Here is a 13,907-nt window from a genome sequence, read left to right on the forward strand (position 1 = left end):
TCAAATGGTGGCTCCATTCCCAGCTTTCCAAGAAATCTCCATACTGCTTTCCAAATTGGCTGCACCAATCTGCAGTCCCACCAGCAATGTACAAGTGTACCCTTTTCCCCACATCCTCGCCAGCACTTGTTGTTGTTTGACTTCCTAATGGCTGCCAATCTTACTGGAGTGAGATGGTATCTTAGGGTGGTTTTGATTTGCATTTCTCTGACAGCTAGAGATGTTGAGCATTTTTTCATGTACTTGTTGATTGACTGTATGTCCTCCTCTGTGAAGTGTCTGTTCAGGTCCTTGGCCCATTTGTTGATTGGGTTGTTTGTTCTCTTATTGTCTAATTTTTTGAGTTCTTTGTATACTCTGGATATTAGGGCTCTATCTGAAGTGTGAGGAGTAAAGATTTGTTCCCAGGATGTAGGGTCCCTATTTACCTCTCTTATTGTTTCTTTTGCTGAGAAAAAACTTCTTAGTTTGAGTAAGTCCCATTTGTTGATTCTAGTTATTAACTTTTGTGCTATGGGTGTCCTATTGAGGAATTTGGAGCCCGACCCCACCGACTGTAGATCGTAGCCAACTTTTTCTTCTATCAGACGGCGCGTCTCTGATTTGATATCAAGTTCCTTGATCCATTTTGAATTCACTTTTGTGCATGGCGAGAGAAAGGGATTCAGTTTCATTTTGTTGCATATGGATTTCCAGTTTTCCCAGCACCATTTGTTGAAGATGCTATCCTTCCTCCATTGCATGCTTTTAGCCCCTTTATCAAATATAAGATAGTTGTAGTTTTGTGGATTGGTTTCTGTGTTAATTATGATCTTTTAGATTAACAAACACATAATCTGTTATGATTTTTATTTTATTCTTTGTCCAAAAGTTATATTTCTTGGAGTTCTCTAACATCGTCTTCTGATCTCTGTTCACTGGTTTCAGAGGTTTTTCTCAGCCACAGTATTGAGTTTCTCCTTTTAAATGAGCTTCCATATTGTTCCACAATTTTTTTGGACTCCTCCCTTTTTTTTCCTTTTGATATTTTCTTACTTATTTTGTTAGGGTGCATCCTGAAATAATTTTCAGGAAGAATGTATGAGAAGTTACATTTCTGAATGAAGCTTGTGTACTTCTTTGCTTTCTTTTATCTTTAATTCTGCCTGCTCAGGATTTTAGTTTGGAGACATTTTTTCTTTCTTCAGCCTTCAAAGTATTTTTCTATGTTTCTTTGATATTTTTTCCCATTGTGTTTTCCCTTCTATTGTCATATATGGTGGATGGTAGATAACTAGAGTTGACCGTTTAGCACTCTCAAATTTTTTTTCTTATGATATATTTTTCTTCTAAATATTTTACCATTTGTACTTTTGGATATGAATGAAAATTTTCTTTTATCTCACCTTTGTTCATCTCATGACCATGTTATTCTCAGTTCTTCAAATGGCAGAACTGGTAGAAACTCAATGAATGGATAAATAAATAAAATTTATATATATATGCTTGAAACCATAATGCATGGAAAAATTCTCATGGGTTACATTGCTAGAACTAAGCACTCAGTGATCCAGTGCCTGTTATATGTCAGGCATTGTTAGTAAAGCTGGGGATGTAGTGGCAAGCTTCCTGTTCTTTTCTTTTCTTTCCTCCTTTTTCTTTCTTTCTTTCTTTTTTTTTTTTTTTGAAATGGTCGACTTTTAATAGCTGCTTTTATCACCAGGTAAGTCATGCAGTTACGAAATAGATAGAAATTTTTGAAAGGGCATTATTATCATTATTATTATTTTAAAAAAGCACTCATTCTTACATAAATATTTAGCACTTCATTGGGACACAGCTGCTCAAAAGGCCTTGCCCTCCAAAATCTCTAAACACTAGAACCCATGTTGTTTTCAGCCTGCTGTTCATGAAGCTGGATGCAGAATGCAAGACCTCCATGAGGAGAGGACTTACAGTTAGGCTGGGTCAGGGCCACCGGCAGTGCTCAGAGCAGCTGGACTTCAAACAAGGAGCTCAGTGGGTTTTCTTGGGACACTCTACTTGAATTATGGTTCAATTGGTCAACACAATAGATCTTCAAAAGGGAAGGACAATTAATTAACTTGATAAAGGGGTTACTGCATTCTTTGGACTATGTGTCATTATGGTAGTTAGTGAATTCTGATAATCTTAACAAAAAATAGCCTCCAATGTTTCCAGGTATGAAGACAGAACTTCATCAGGCTTTTTATTTTTGCTGGATAATATATGACTGATAAGCTCTAAATGATACTGTTTTATGTTATAAAAATACTAGCTTTCTTCATTTACTGTTTATAGGCATTCACTACTTGAGTCAAGGTTAGGCTTATTAAGTGATTCAAGGCAATTTTATTATAGAAGCATGTAATAAAGAGACAGCTTTTATTTTTGTTTGTTAACCTGCAAAATTGAGTTATTATGCAGATGTAAAATATCACTAACTCATATGAGGACCATGCCACCTTCTAAAAATATCATACATTTAATTTTCATATGTGTCAAAGTTACAGCACATACCAGACTTGTCTAGAGCAAAAAATGAGTGACTGTTCTTGACTGCTTTCCCTGGCGACAGCACTGACTGTTGGGAAGAGCCCTGGAGCAAGGCAACACAGTAAGGTGGAAGAGACTTCTTATTTTAAAGCAAAAGGCTTAAAGGGCTTTTTGGAATAGGTAATTTCTACTTTCACACTCATCAGATTGTACATGATCCTCTAAGCTTAATTCCTTTCTTCTTAAGGGGCTGAATCAGGATGACTTGTTGAGAACAGTGTCCGTTGTTTAATGTGTCATGAGAGAAAGATATCTGCAGTTACATCTAAACTTGTGATAGGTCAGCAAAAGTTACAGGTGAAGAGGGTGGTGAACAAGGTAACAAAGATCTATTCATTGTGCACTTTGAAGACTTTCTCAATGGCATTGACATAGGTAGCTGTTCTCAGGTCCAAGCCCAGGTTATACTTCATGGTCGAACGCATAATTTGCATGGCTGAATGCTCTGGGTATAGGTTAAGCCAGATGCACAAGGTCTTTCTATCATGCACTCAGTATCCTATCCTGGAACACTGTGGTGGGTACAACAGGAATTATTCCACCATGCTTTCCAAATTTTCATTCTAAACACTCTTGAACAGACATGAACATATTTGAAGGCTAATCGGCCATAGCTGACATGATTCAGACTCTTCAGCCACTCAAAGTAAGATACTGTCACTCCACCAGCATTTAAATAGAGATCTGGAATAACCATGATGTTCCTCTCTAGGAGAATCTTATCAGCTTCTGGAGTAGTTGGTCCTTTTGCACCTTCAGCCATGATCTTGGCTTTGACTCTGGGTGCATGGGATTTGGTCAACTGCTTCTCACATGCAGCAGGGATCAACATTTCACAGTCAGCCTCCAAGATACTTTCTTCATATACCTTTGCCTTGGGGAAGGCCAGAATTGATCCATGTGACAATCTGAAATTTTCTAGTTCCTTTAGGTCAATACCATCTGGATTCCATATATCCCATCAGATTCACCAACACCAATACATTTAGCACCAAAACAATGTAAATACCTCATAAACTGCTGGCCCATGTTACCAAGTCCCTGAACCACAAATATTTTATCTCCAAATCCTTGTGTCATTCCTAAAATGCTCCTGTAAGAAGCTTCATTAATGAAGTTTTCAATCCCATAGAAAACATTCAGGCTAGTAGCAGAGATGACTCTGTGGATGCATTCTTGACTGATGAATTTACCAGTAACACAGGCATGTGCATTAATATTATAGTGCCCTATGGTGCTGGCATAGGTGACAGTGATAGAGGACATCTCCCGCTAGCCTGTGCTCATGTCTGGGGCAGGCACATCAATGCCAGGACCAGTAAAACCTTTTTCTGCACACTCCATGGTAAACCTTCTTGTGATCTTCTCCAATTCATTATTTGTATAGTTCTTGGGATAGATCTGAACACCTGCTTTAGCACCCTCAAAGAACACACACATCAACCACTGCATACTTACAAGTCAGCAGAGAAGCCAATGCTTTTACTTTATCTACACTCACATCCGTGCTGTAAAGGATACCTCCCTTGCAGAACTTGCGGTGCTGGCTGTGCTGGGGTTCAGTAGCCCTCCATAACCTCCAGGAACGTTGGTTGCGCCAAATGAGGAAGAAGAGGCTCAGCACATGGTTGCAGGGTGTATCCACCACGATGCTAGTGCCATGGTGGAAGAAGACCTCCATCATCTTGAAGAAGCTGGGGGTGTCTTCAAGGTCAGCTGTACCCTCGCTGTAGTGGCCCTGGGTGGGCTGTGTGAGCCCTGGCTGCAGGGAGGCGGCGGGCTGCCCGCGTGACCAACCCAGCAGTGCAGCCCAGATGTCAGCCGCTGAGCCCAGGATAGCGGGTCCAGTGCGCTTCGCCCAGGCAGCACTACACAGTGGAGTAGAGGCCAGAGGCTGCCTGGGAGGCCCAGCACTGAGGGAACTCCCTGTTCTTATAAATTTAAACTCTTTGGAGTGGATGGAGGGAGTGGAAAAACAAAGAAATAAATACTAAATATGTGCCAACAAGCACATATTGAAAAATGTGTGTTGAAAAATGAAATGTTGAAAAATGAATGTATGAAATATTGAACAAGTAAATAAGGAATGAATTACATTGTAATAGTGCAGTATAGAGAATTAAAGCGAGAACGTTATGCTGGAGATTGGTTAGGTAGTCCCTTTAGATTGGGTTGTCAGGTTCAGACTGAACAGATGGCATTTAAGTTGAAATTTCAACAGATGTAGAGAGTTTTTGAGGCAGATAGAACAGTTGGGTAAAGCCCTGTTGTGGAAATAGGTGATCAGAATGGTCACTGTAGGGTGTGTGTGAGAGAATGATATGACTAAGATAGAAGCATAGGCAGGTGGCACATTCCTGTAATTCCAGTGGCTCAGGAGACTGAGGCAGGAGGATTCAAAGTTTAAAGCCAGCCTCAGCAACTTAGTGAGGCCCTAAGCATCTTAGTGAGATCCTGTCTCAAAAAATTAAAAAAAAAAGGGGGGGGGTGCAGGATGTGGCTCTGTGGTGAAGCAATCTTGGGTTCAATGCCTGGTACCAAAGAAGAAAAAAGAAAGAAAGGAAGGAAGGAAGGAAGGAAGGAAGGAAGGAAAGAAGAGACAAATTCCCCATGGCTTTGTAGGTCATGGTAGGAATCTGGATTTTTCTCCTGATTTCTTCCCTGTGATGGAAAGTCTTTAGGGGATTTTAAGGAGGAATTGGTACAGTCTGATTTGTGTGTTAAGATGACTGCTCTTGTCACTGTATGAAGAATGGGTTGAAGGGGATTGGAGAGAGCAGGGGAGCAAGTAAAAAGGTTTTTACAGTGGTTCAGATAAGATATGAAGGTGGCTGTACCAGTCCTAATAAAGATGGAGTAAGTGGTTCATTGAAACCACTGGGCCAGTGTGCATGTGGTTTTCCAATTTTATAAGTTGTTCTTCAAAAATATTTTTTTGATTTACCCTCTTCCAATGGTGTATGAGAGTACAAAATAATAATATAAAGCTGGAATTTATCGTAGAGATCCATATTTCAGTTTTATAAAAGATGAAAACAAGGCCAACTGATCTTACATGCATTAGTCCAAGACGACAAGTACTTTTCCTAGGAAGGAGTCTCAGGGGTCTTCCAAATTCTGGCAATCTATTAAATATCACAATATTTTCTCAGATTTCTCTTTTGTCTGACACCCCTCTAGCACCTCTACATGTAATTTAGGTACAGGTACATGTTCACCAATTCCTTTAGGTTATGAGTTCTGAAGGCAGGCAGTACCTGTGTCATGGTACTCAGCAAGAATGGTGTTGAAAATGGTGTTTAAAAATGGTACTTGAAAGACCCATCCATGTTCAATTGAATAGACCCTGAAAAAAATAAGAAACTAATCATCACGTCTATTTTCTCTGCCACAATCTAGTCACTAAAAGGAGTAAATGACAATAATCCTACCATAATTATTCAATATCTATGCTTATGTTTTACAAACTATTAGGTGAAGCAGCCAAAGAATTCCTTTCAGCTATATGTAGAGGAAAGAATTTGGAATTCAGAAAAAAAACTTGAATTAAAGTTCTTCCTCTGCCCCTTTCTGGAGGTGTGACCCTGGGCCCTGGTTTCTTCAACCTTCAGTTAGTCTAATAAATGTACATGTCTTCCTTGGGTCAGGAGATTTTATGAGATTCTGAACATTGTATGTGAAAAGGACTTGTAAATTTTGCAGTACAAAGAAAGACTGCTATTTAATAATAGCTGTGATTGATTAGGTTCTGTTATGGACACTGTTCTAAAAGTTTCATGTGCATCAATTCATTGTTCCTTACCACATTTCTGTGGGGCAGGACTATTAGTATACCCATTTTTCAGTTGAAAAAATGAAGAAGAAATTATGTACCAGGAAATGCCAGAGGCAAGACTTAAACTGAGGGTATTTGACTCTATAGTCAAACACAATATACAAAATAATATAATGTAATACAATATCTATGTTAATCTATATTAATGCTTTGTAAAAGTGGAATTATTAGATCATCCAGAGTGCATAAATCAATACGAAATATGTGCCAGGCATACTGCTAAACATTGATGGCACAATAAAGGAAAGGTAAGGATCAGTCAGAGCCTCTTAAATAACTGTGTAGAGAATTTCTTTTTTCTTTTTATTTTCAGGAATTGAACCCAGGCCTGGTGCATGCTAGGCAAACACTCAACTGCTTAATTACACCCCCAGCCCTAATTTTTATTTTTTAAAATCAGAAAAAAATCTTCCTTCTTGAACAATATTGTGGAAATATTTTACTTAATTCATAGATAATGTTTCAATATTAGAACATAGGCTAGTTTACATTTTATTACATATTTGTTTTATCAGGAAATATTAACCTGGCTACATTTTTTTTTTTCAGAAAAATAACTTCGTCCTTTAATGTTTCAAAAAGATTAACTTTCTTCCAAGTAAACAATTATTTTATTTTTCTTTCTTTATATTTGTGGATATTCAAACACAACCAAGAGTTTAATCATGTTTAAAAATTTGAGCTACTGGAACACCAATTTCATTTTCAATTTAGTGGACAAAGTGACTTTTACTTCAAGAATAATAAAAATAAACAGTCTGTGCAGATGGGTTTACTAACATAAATTTTGATAATTATAGTACCATGGAAATTGGAGTTCTACAGCTTGACAGAACACCCCATCTTACCTGCCAAATGGAGGTGTGGTGTTTTTGTATATTTAAAAGAATTCTCTTTAGTTCCCTATTATATAAATTCAATCTTTTCTTGCAAAGAGTTTTCTATGACACCACAGATGATTATCCAAGGCCATTTATGTAAGTGAATTGCTCAGTGATATTATCAGCCAAAATTGTAGGTTGAGGTCAAGTGATGTCAAGTCATTATTTAAAGAAAGAAAGACAAAGGGAAAAAGACAAATTGTGGAGAAGAAATTTAATACATTTTGGCAACATAAGTAGGAAGGTCAATAAAGGACATGAGGCTAGAGTGATGTCATTATAATTGGCTTCAGTTCAGAAGTGGCAGAGTGGCAGTTAGCCAAAAAGGCACTTTGATGTTGTTTGTTTATATATTGCTACTTAGCTATCCACATCCAGAGTGGAGATTGCAGCAGATAATTTTACGGTGGATGACTGAATATTGTGGTTATGCCATTATTTCAAACTTAGTTTCTAAAATGCAATGGCTTTATCTTAGAGCTTCATTTTTAAGAGGCATTTCCTCCATGCATGTAGCCCTGTAGAGATGAAAAGGTCCAACTGCTGCAGAGGTATTTTTTGGATGGAGTGATATGGATATACGTTTTGAGTTCAGATAATACATTTAGGAAAGATTCCCATGATATTTTAAAATTGTGAAATAAAATTATGAAAATTATGAATATGAAATAGGCAAATCTGTGTAGCCTCCATGTCCTGTTTCATGGAAGGTGTTTATACTATCCTCTGAAGAGGGAGAAAGGAATGAGCTTAAGGGATGTTTTCCTTTCTCAGTTTCTCATTAGCTTACATTGTATACTTTATTTCCCTGCAGCTCATGAGCATCTAAGTAGCTTTTACTCTATGAGCTATATCATATGTATTTAGATATCTAAGGTCCTTTATTGGTTAGAGGTTTTAACCAACAAGGAGTGATTTTTTTTTTGCATGCAAATATTGGAGAGCAAACCTGTTCAATAGAAATATAGTGCAATCCACAAATACGAGCCACATGTTATTTTAACATTCCAAGTAGACACAATGAAAAAGTTAAAATTATTTTAATAATATATTTTCTTTAAAGATTATATCCAAAATACTATCATTTGAATATATAATGGAAAACAGACCTAATGCTGTCTCTGTTCTGGAGGCTACAACAGATGCTGTCTTGCTTCTACCCATTCTATACCCTTATCACCCTTGATTAGTACCTTTCTTAGTCTCAGTGGCTTTGATCCTCACTTTCACCCTGTGGAGCTATGACTGCTGATTACCATGACCTTCTCAGATCATGCACCAGCCTAACTACTTACTATAAAATCTTGACAGAGGCATACAGTGGGTATCTTAATAATAGCTATTACTTCCAAAGTCAAGCAACTCACCAGGGGTCAGCCTGGGGTCTGCTAACTACCAAGTGTATCTATTCTAATGTAACATGAAAGATAGAAGTAATGATGACTGGATTGTTCCACCTCCTGTTGCATGGTGGATTTACTTATTACCCTATGCCGTACTCTGTTATGAAGTCCCAAATGACTTTGAGTTCCTGAAAAATCAACATTAACTTGAAATTTCTGAGTACATTTTGAGAGGGCCAAGTGTTGTCTTGAAAGGTAGATGCTTCTGTATCATCTAAAAGTGAAGCAGGCAGCTCTAGTCTCTAAAAAAGGAGAAATGGACCATTTCTTGAGGGTCTGGAACGTTCAAGAAAATCTGGGTATTTAAGATTTTTGAGTGCAAAGACCTGAACATTCCCATTTCAAGTTTACTAATCCTGGTACTAGTCTTGGCATTGTAGAACTGCCTACATTAGAATTTAACCTTCTCTGGAGTTCTGCTACATTTATAATTCAGTTCTGGGAAAGGTCTTAGCTCTCTTTGCCCTTCAGCTATGGTAGAACAAAGATTCTTTATATACTGCCAGGGAATCCCTCTGGCTTTCACAATTACCTTGAACTGGTGATTAATTATTTCCAACTTTTTGTTGTTTTTCTCTAATGAAGTCATAGCCCTTAGCAACAGATGTCTCTTCCACAGTCCCTATAATTACTATTTCCTTCAAATCTCCCAAATGGTTGAGATAGATGTTGCCCCCAGACAGTGTTTTCCCTTCTCACTCCATCCAGCTTAGGTGAAAGTGTTAACAATTGCACTGTTAGCAGGTGTGCTGCAGGCTAGCATTGCTCCACCTACCACCCATAAGGCATTACTGAGCGCTAGTCATCAACAGATGACTCACCTCTAAAATCCCATTTCAGAATCTGAATTCAACTGCTTTAGGATAGTATTCTTGGAAACAGACTTTGAGATGGAGATGCAGGAATTTTATTGGAGAATACATGCAGGGATTAGACTTAAAGGGATTGATAGAAAGAAACAATTAGGTAGAGGGAGAAAATGAAACTACTTTTTAGTTGCAGCAAGGAAGTTCAGGAATTTATGTGTTTTTTCAGAATTGTCCCAAAATGAGGTATGGGAGATTGGTCATTTTACATTAATCCCCCACTCTGCCAGAAAACTTATCATTGGATGTGAATGTGTGTGTGTGTGTGTGTGTGTGTGTGTGTATGTTTGTTCATATTAACTGACATACTTTCTTATTTGACGATTGACTTATCTTAATTTCCCAAACATGCTGGTATATTTTATGCCTATTTTACTCATTTATGGTTTTGCTAGAATGCCCCACCTTCCTTCACTGCCATCTTTACCTGGTAGTTTCTTTCATAGTTTAAATAAAATCTCTTTGGTTATGCTTTTCCCAGTTTCTCCCCAAAAGAGCCAGTGGCTTTGTCCTCTGTGCATTTGTACCACATTCTACAAGCTTTTGCTGTAGACACCATTAATTTGTCTTGTAATTACAATGGAAAAGCATGAGATGGGCATTTGACTTACACAAATTCAAATACATCTGCTTGTCATAAGAAGGAAAATGTAAAAGGTGGAGCAAAAGTGTTCAGCTGTGGATGCACTTCTGTCTGCAACAGTCTATGGATACCTAACAAAAGAGAGTTGTGAATTGAGGATTGTCTTTTTTCTACTTTCCCAAGGAAAAATAATGTGGTGTTTAAGTTATTAGGTCGATGGAAGATGATGGATTTCTGAAAGTAGTCTAGGAATAAACATTTTACAGAAAATAGTTCAAAGCATTGGTGAGAGGAAGTATATAGAAAAAAATTTCCCTATTAGATGAAAATGCATGTAAGAAATAGGGAGATCTAACAGGTTGATATTTTTTATGATTTTGATAAAGTTTTTAAGTTGTTTTCTATAATTTCTAAATATGATCTAAAAAAATAGATGCCTTAGAGTACCAAATACATAGCATGTTACTATGCATGTATTACAGAATAATATACACATATTACAGAATAAAGCCATTTATACTGTATTTTGCAGAGAATTTACATATTTTTTTTGTCTTATGCTATGGCTTTAGAATTAGATCTAGTAGACAAGTTGATATGTTACCCTCTGCTGCTTCTTCTATTTCTTAGTCCCTCCTGAACTTGTGGTTTTCAACTGAGGAGAGCATATTCTTAGGGGGAGGCATATCAGAATTTCAAAGTGAACTTACCAAAATACCTCACATGCAAAGATTTCTCAAAGATTCTGATATGTACTCTGGAGAGTAGGGGAAGAGTCACAGAAGTCACTTTCTGTAAAGACTGGTATTACTGATGGGATGGTTATTTCACATGTACACTGTATAACAAACAGTGGTCCCTTCACCTTCTGCATATAGCCCTCATTGCCCTGAGGCTTATTTTCTCCTCTCTCTCCTTCCCTAACAAGATTAGGGAGACAGTGTTATCTTTTCTTCCTCTAGTTAATTGCCCTTGAACACACCCACTACAGGAAGGAGATAGATGCCTGCTGAGGATCTGGGAAGTGAATGAATATCTCCCAAATGAACAAGTGAATCCTAACACACTATCAGGACACCCACCCTGGGACCCCTTACCAGAGCACATTTGGAATGTAACCCTTGAAGAGTTCCTTTGAAACCCCTCTGTCTCTCCCGATAGAGACAGTCACAGCCTTTGGGACAGGAGTCCACTGTATTTCTTCTTTGCTAGCAAAGCAAAAAACCTTATTTTTCCTTTTTGTCAAAACCGTGTCTTTATTATTAAATTGGCATTGATTGTCATTGGGGACAGGGACAGAGCTTTCGGTTTCAATTGTATGTAGTAAGAAAAAAAAGGCTGGGCTGGGGTTGTAGCTCAGTGGTAGAATGCTTCCCTAGCACAGTTGAGGCTCTGGGTTCGATCCTTAGCACCCCATGAAAACATATAAAATAAAGGTTAAATTCTTTAAAAAATAAAAAGAAAGAAAGAAAAGGCTGAGACACAGTATCACAGACTCAGCAGGGATTCTAGCTTGTTTTTGGCAATTTTTTTCCCTAGTATCCACTGTGGTACCTAACATAGAGAAAATATTCAATAATATTTGTTAAGTAATGTCCTTTGGCTCTATTTTTCACAAAACTGCAATTGGGATTGTGTCACCATTTGCTTAGTGGAACATGACTTCTAAATTGGCCTGATGACTTTTGGAACTGTTCTCTCAGCAGTGAATAGGCTTGTTGGAAAAACTTAATTGGTTATTTAATGGGAGAAGAGCATTTTCAGAATGCTACTTAAAACTTGCATTTTTCTCTTTTCTTTTTCCTTTTTTGTTTAGTACTGGGGGTTAAAACCAGCGCCTTGTGTATGTGAGGCAAGCGATCTACTGTATCTCTTTGTTCTTTCTTTAATGGAAGTTATCTAGTTAAAATTCTTCTTTTAAAGTTTTTTTTTTTTTCTTTAAAAAATTTTCCCTTCCCTTCTGTGTCTAGAGCTCTGGTTGAATGTGGTTCTGTCTCTGCTGGTCCTATCCTGTCTCCAGCTTTCCTTGGGGACGCTCTCCACTATCAGGCCTTTCCTCTAACCTCTAACCATCATGGCGTCCATGCCTAGACTCCTGTCGGCCTTTTCCATGTCAGTCTCTGCCTAGAGCATTAATGATGTGGCATGACTGTATTAAAGGCTACCATGTGGCCATTGTATCACATAACTTATTTTAAAAATTGATAATGTTATATTATTTCTTATCTATTTTCTCAGTAATTCCCTCATGTAAGTACACAGATCTTCTTTGACTTCTAGAAAAATACATATTATTTCAACCTGTATGTGCAGCTCATTGTATACCTGTAAACATAATGAACATCATTTCTCCCCTAACATCTAGACCAGGAGTAGCATACTCACTTGCTGAAAGAGTTAGCCAGGTAACAGATGGACATAAAGTTGCCAGATAGGAGAAAAATGGGTGATGTCAGGACTTTGGAAAGAGGAGTATCTGCCTTATCTAAAGACACTAAAATTTAGCTTAAAAATGAAAACACTTCTCTGGCAAAAATCAACTTAGAAATTGTCTACAGGCTTGATTTTGATTCTTGATTTAAATCACAGACAAAAACATTACTAACATGGAGTGCTAATGACACCTTTGTTCCTTTATCATTTAACACATTTATTTAATACTGACTGCAGAGTTCTTGTTATCCAGTAACTACTACTAATACTAATAATAAGTATTTGTCTCTGACCTCCAGATTCTCTGGATCTAGAAAAACAAGTGGCAAAATAAATGCCTACTCAGAGTACTATGGGATAAATATTATGAAGTGGTAAGTTTCCAGGGGGCCTGAGAATACAGATCAGGGGGTGGTGATACTTGAGGACTCAGTGCCTAACAGAATAGTGAACCTCTTGCTTAAATGTCAAAAAATAAATTTATGACTTTGGTGTATGGAGAAGAGAAGATTGGGAAATGAAGGCAGAAAACAGATTTTGAAAATTAACAGGTCACTCAGTGATTTTTTAAAAAAAACATTTTTACTTGTTACATAGGTTAAGATTGGAAGAGCTGGAAAAGCGGTTCTCATAATTCTGGGGATAATTCATTCTATATATTATTTAAAGGATTTTTAAAAGAAGCATTGTTTCGTAGTTATTCATAATTAAGTGGAATACTGGTTGTTCTGGTGATTTCTGGAAGGCTAGGAAAAACTAACTAGTGGCCCACAGGAAAAAAAAAATAGAAGGAATTCATTCGTGTGTTGTTTTGGAGTTTCATAATTCACATTTACATATTAAATACCCTTTCCCCACTCTTTGTCCTTATAACTATCAACATTTGTGGAACAGTGTTATGCAGAATAGTGGATTATAAGTTGTTGATCTGTCCTACAACAAAACAATTATTGAAGAGTGAGAAGTCATGGTCATCAAGGGTCCATTTGGATTGTATTGGCCCTAACAATAGCCCATTTTTAATTCTTCCTTTTTCTTCTGTTATTGGAAACAAACATATTGAGCATTTTATCAGTTAATTCTGTTACTGAGTTAATTTTTTATTGAAGAAGCTGAATTGAATAGTAGTTTTTGAACTATAATAGGTACTTGCAAGGATTGCATAATAGTGCTATGATAATGATTAATTGTACTCTAGTGCTATTAGAAAACAGGTTATTAGATGTTCCAAAAATATAAATAAAAATAGATATTACTGAGTATTGTTGAGTATCCATTCAATAAAATACGAATTAGATCTCTGCCTGTCAAGAGAAAATGTGCTCAAAGGCAAGGAAACCACTAAGAAAA

General features: G+C 37.2%; 1 pseudogene; it reads right to left on the reverse strand.

Moving 5' to 3' along the window:
- Positions 1-2,885: 2,885 nt before the first annotated feature.
- On the reverse strand, positions 2,886-12,236 carry LOC124083748 (glutamate dehydrogenase 1, mitochondrial-like; annotated as a pseudogene).
- Between the last annotated feature and the right edge of the window lie 1,671 nt (positions 12,237-13,907).

This window comes from Marmota monax, unplaced genomic scaffold (assembly GCF_021218885.2).
Source record: "Marmota monax isolate L192 unplaced genomic scaffold, Marmota_monax_Labrador192_F-V1.1 WCK01_AAM20220418_F8-fsc00016, whole genome shotgun sequence".
Classification (NCBI taxonomy): Eukaryota; Metazoa; Chordata; class Mammalia; order Rodentia; family Sciuridae; genus Marmota; species Marmota monax.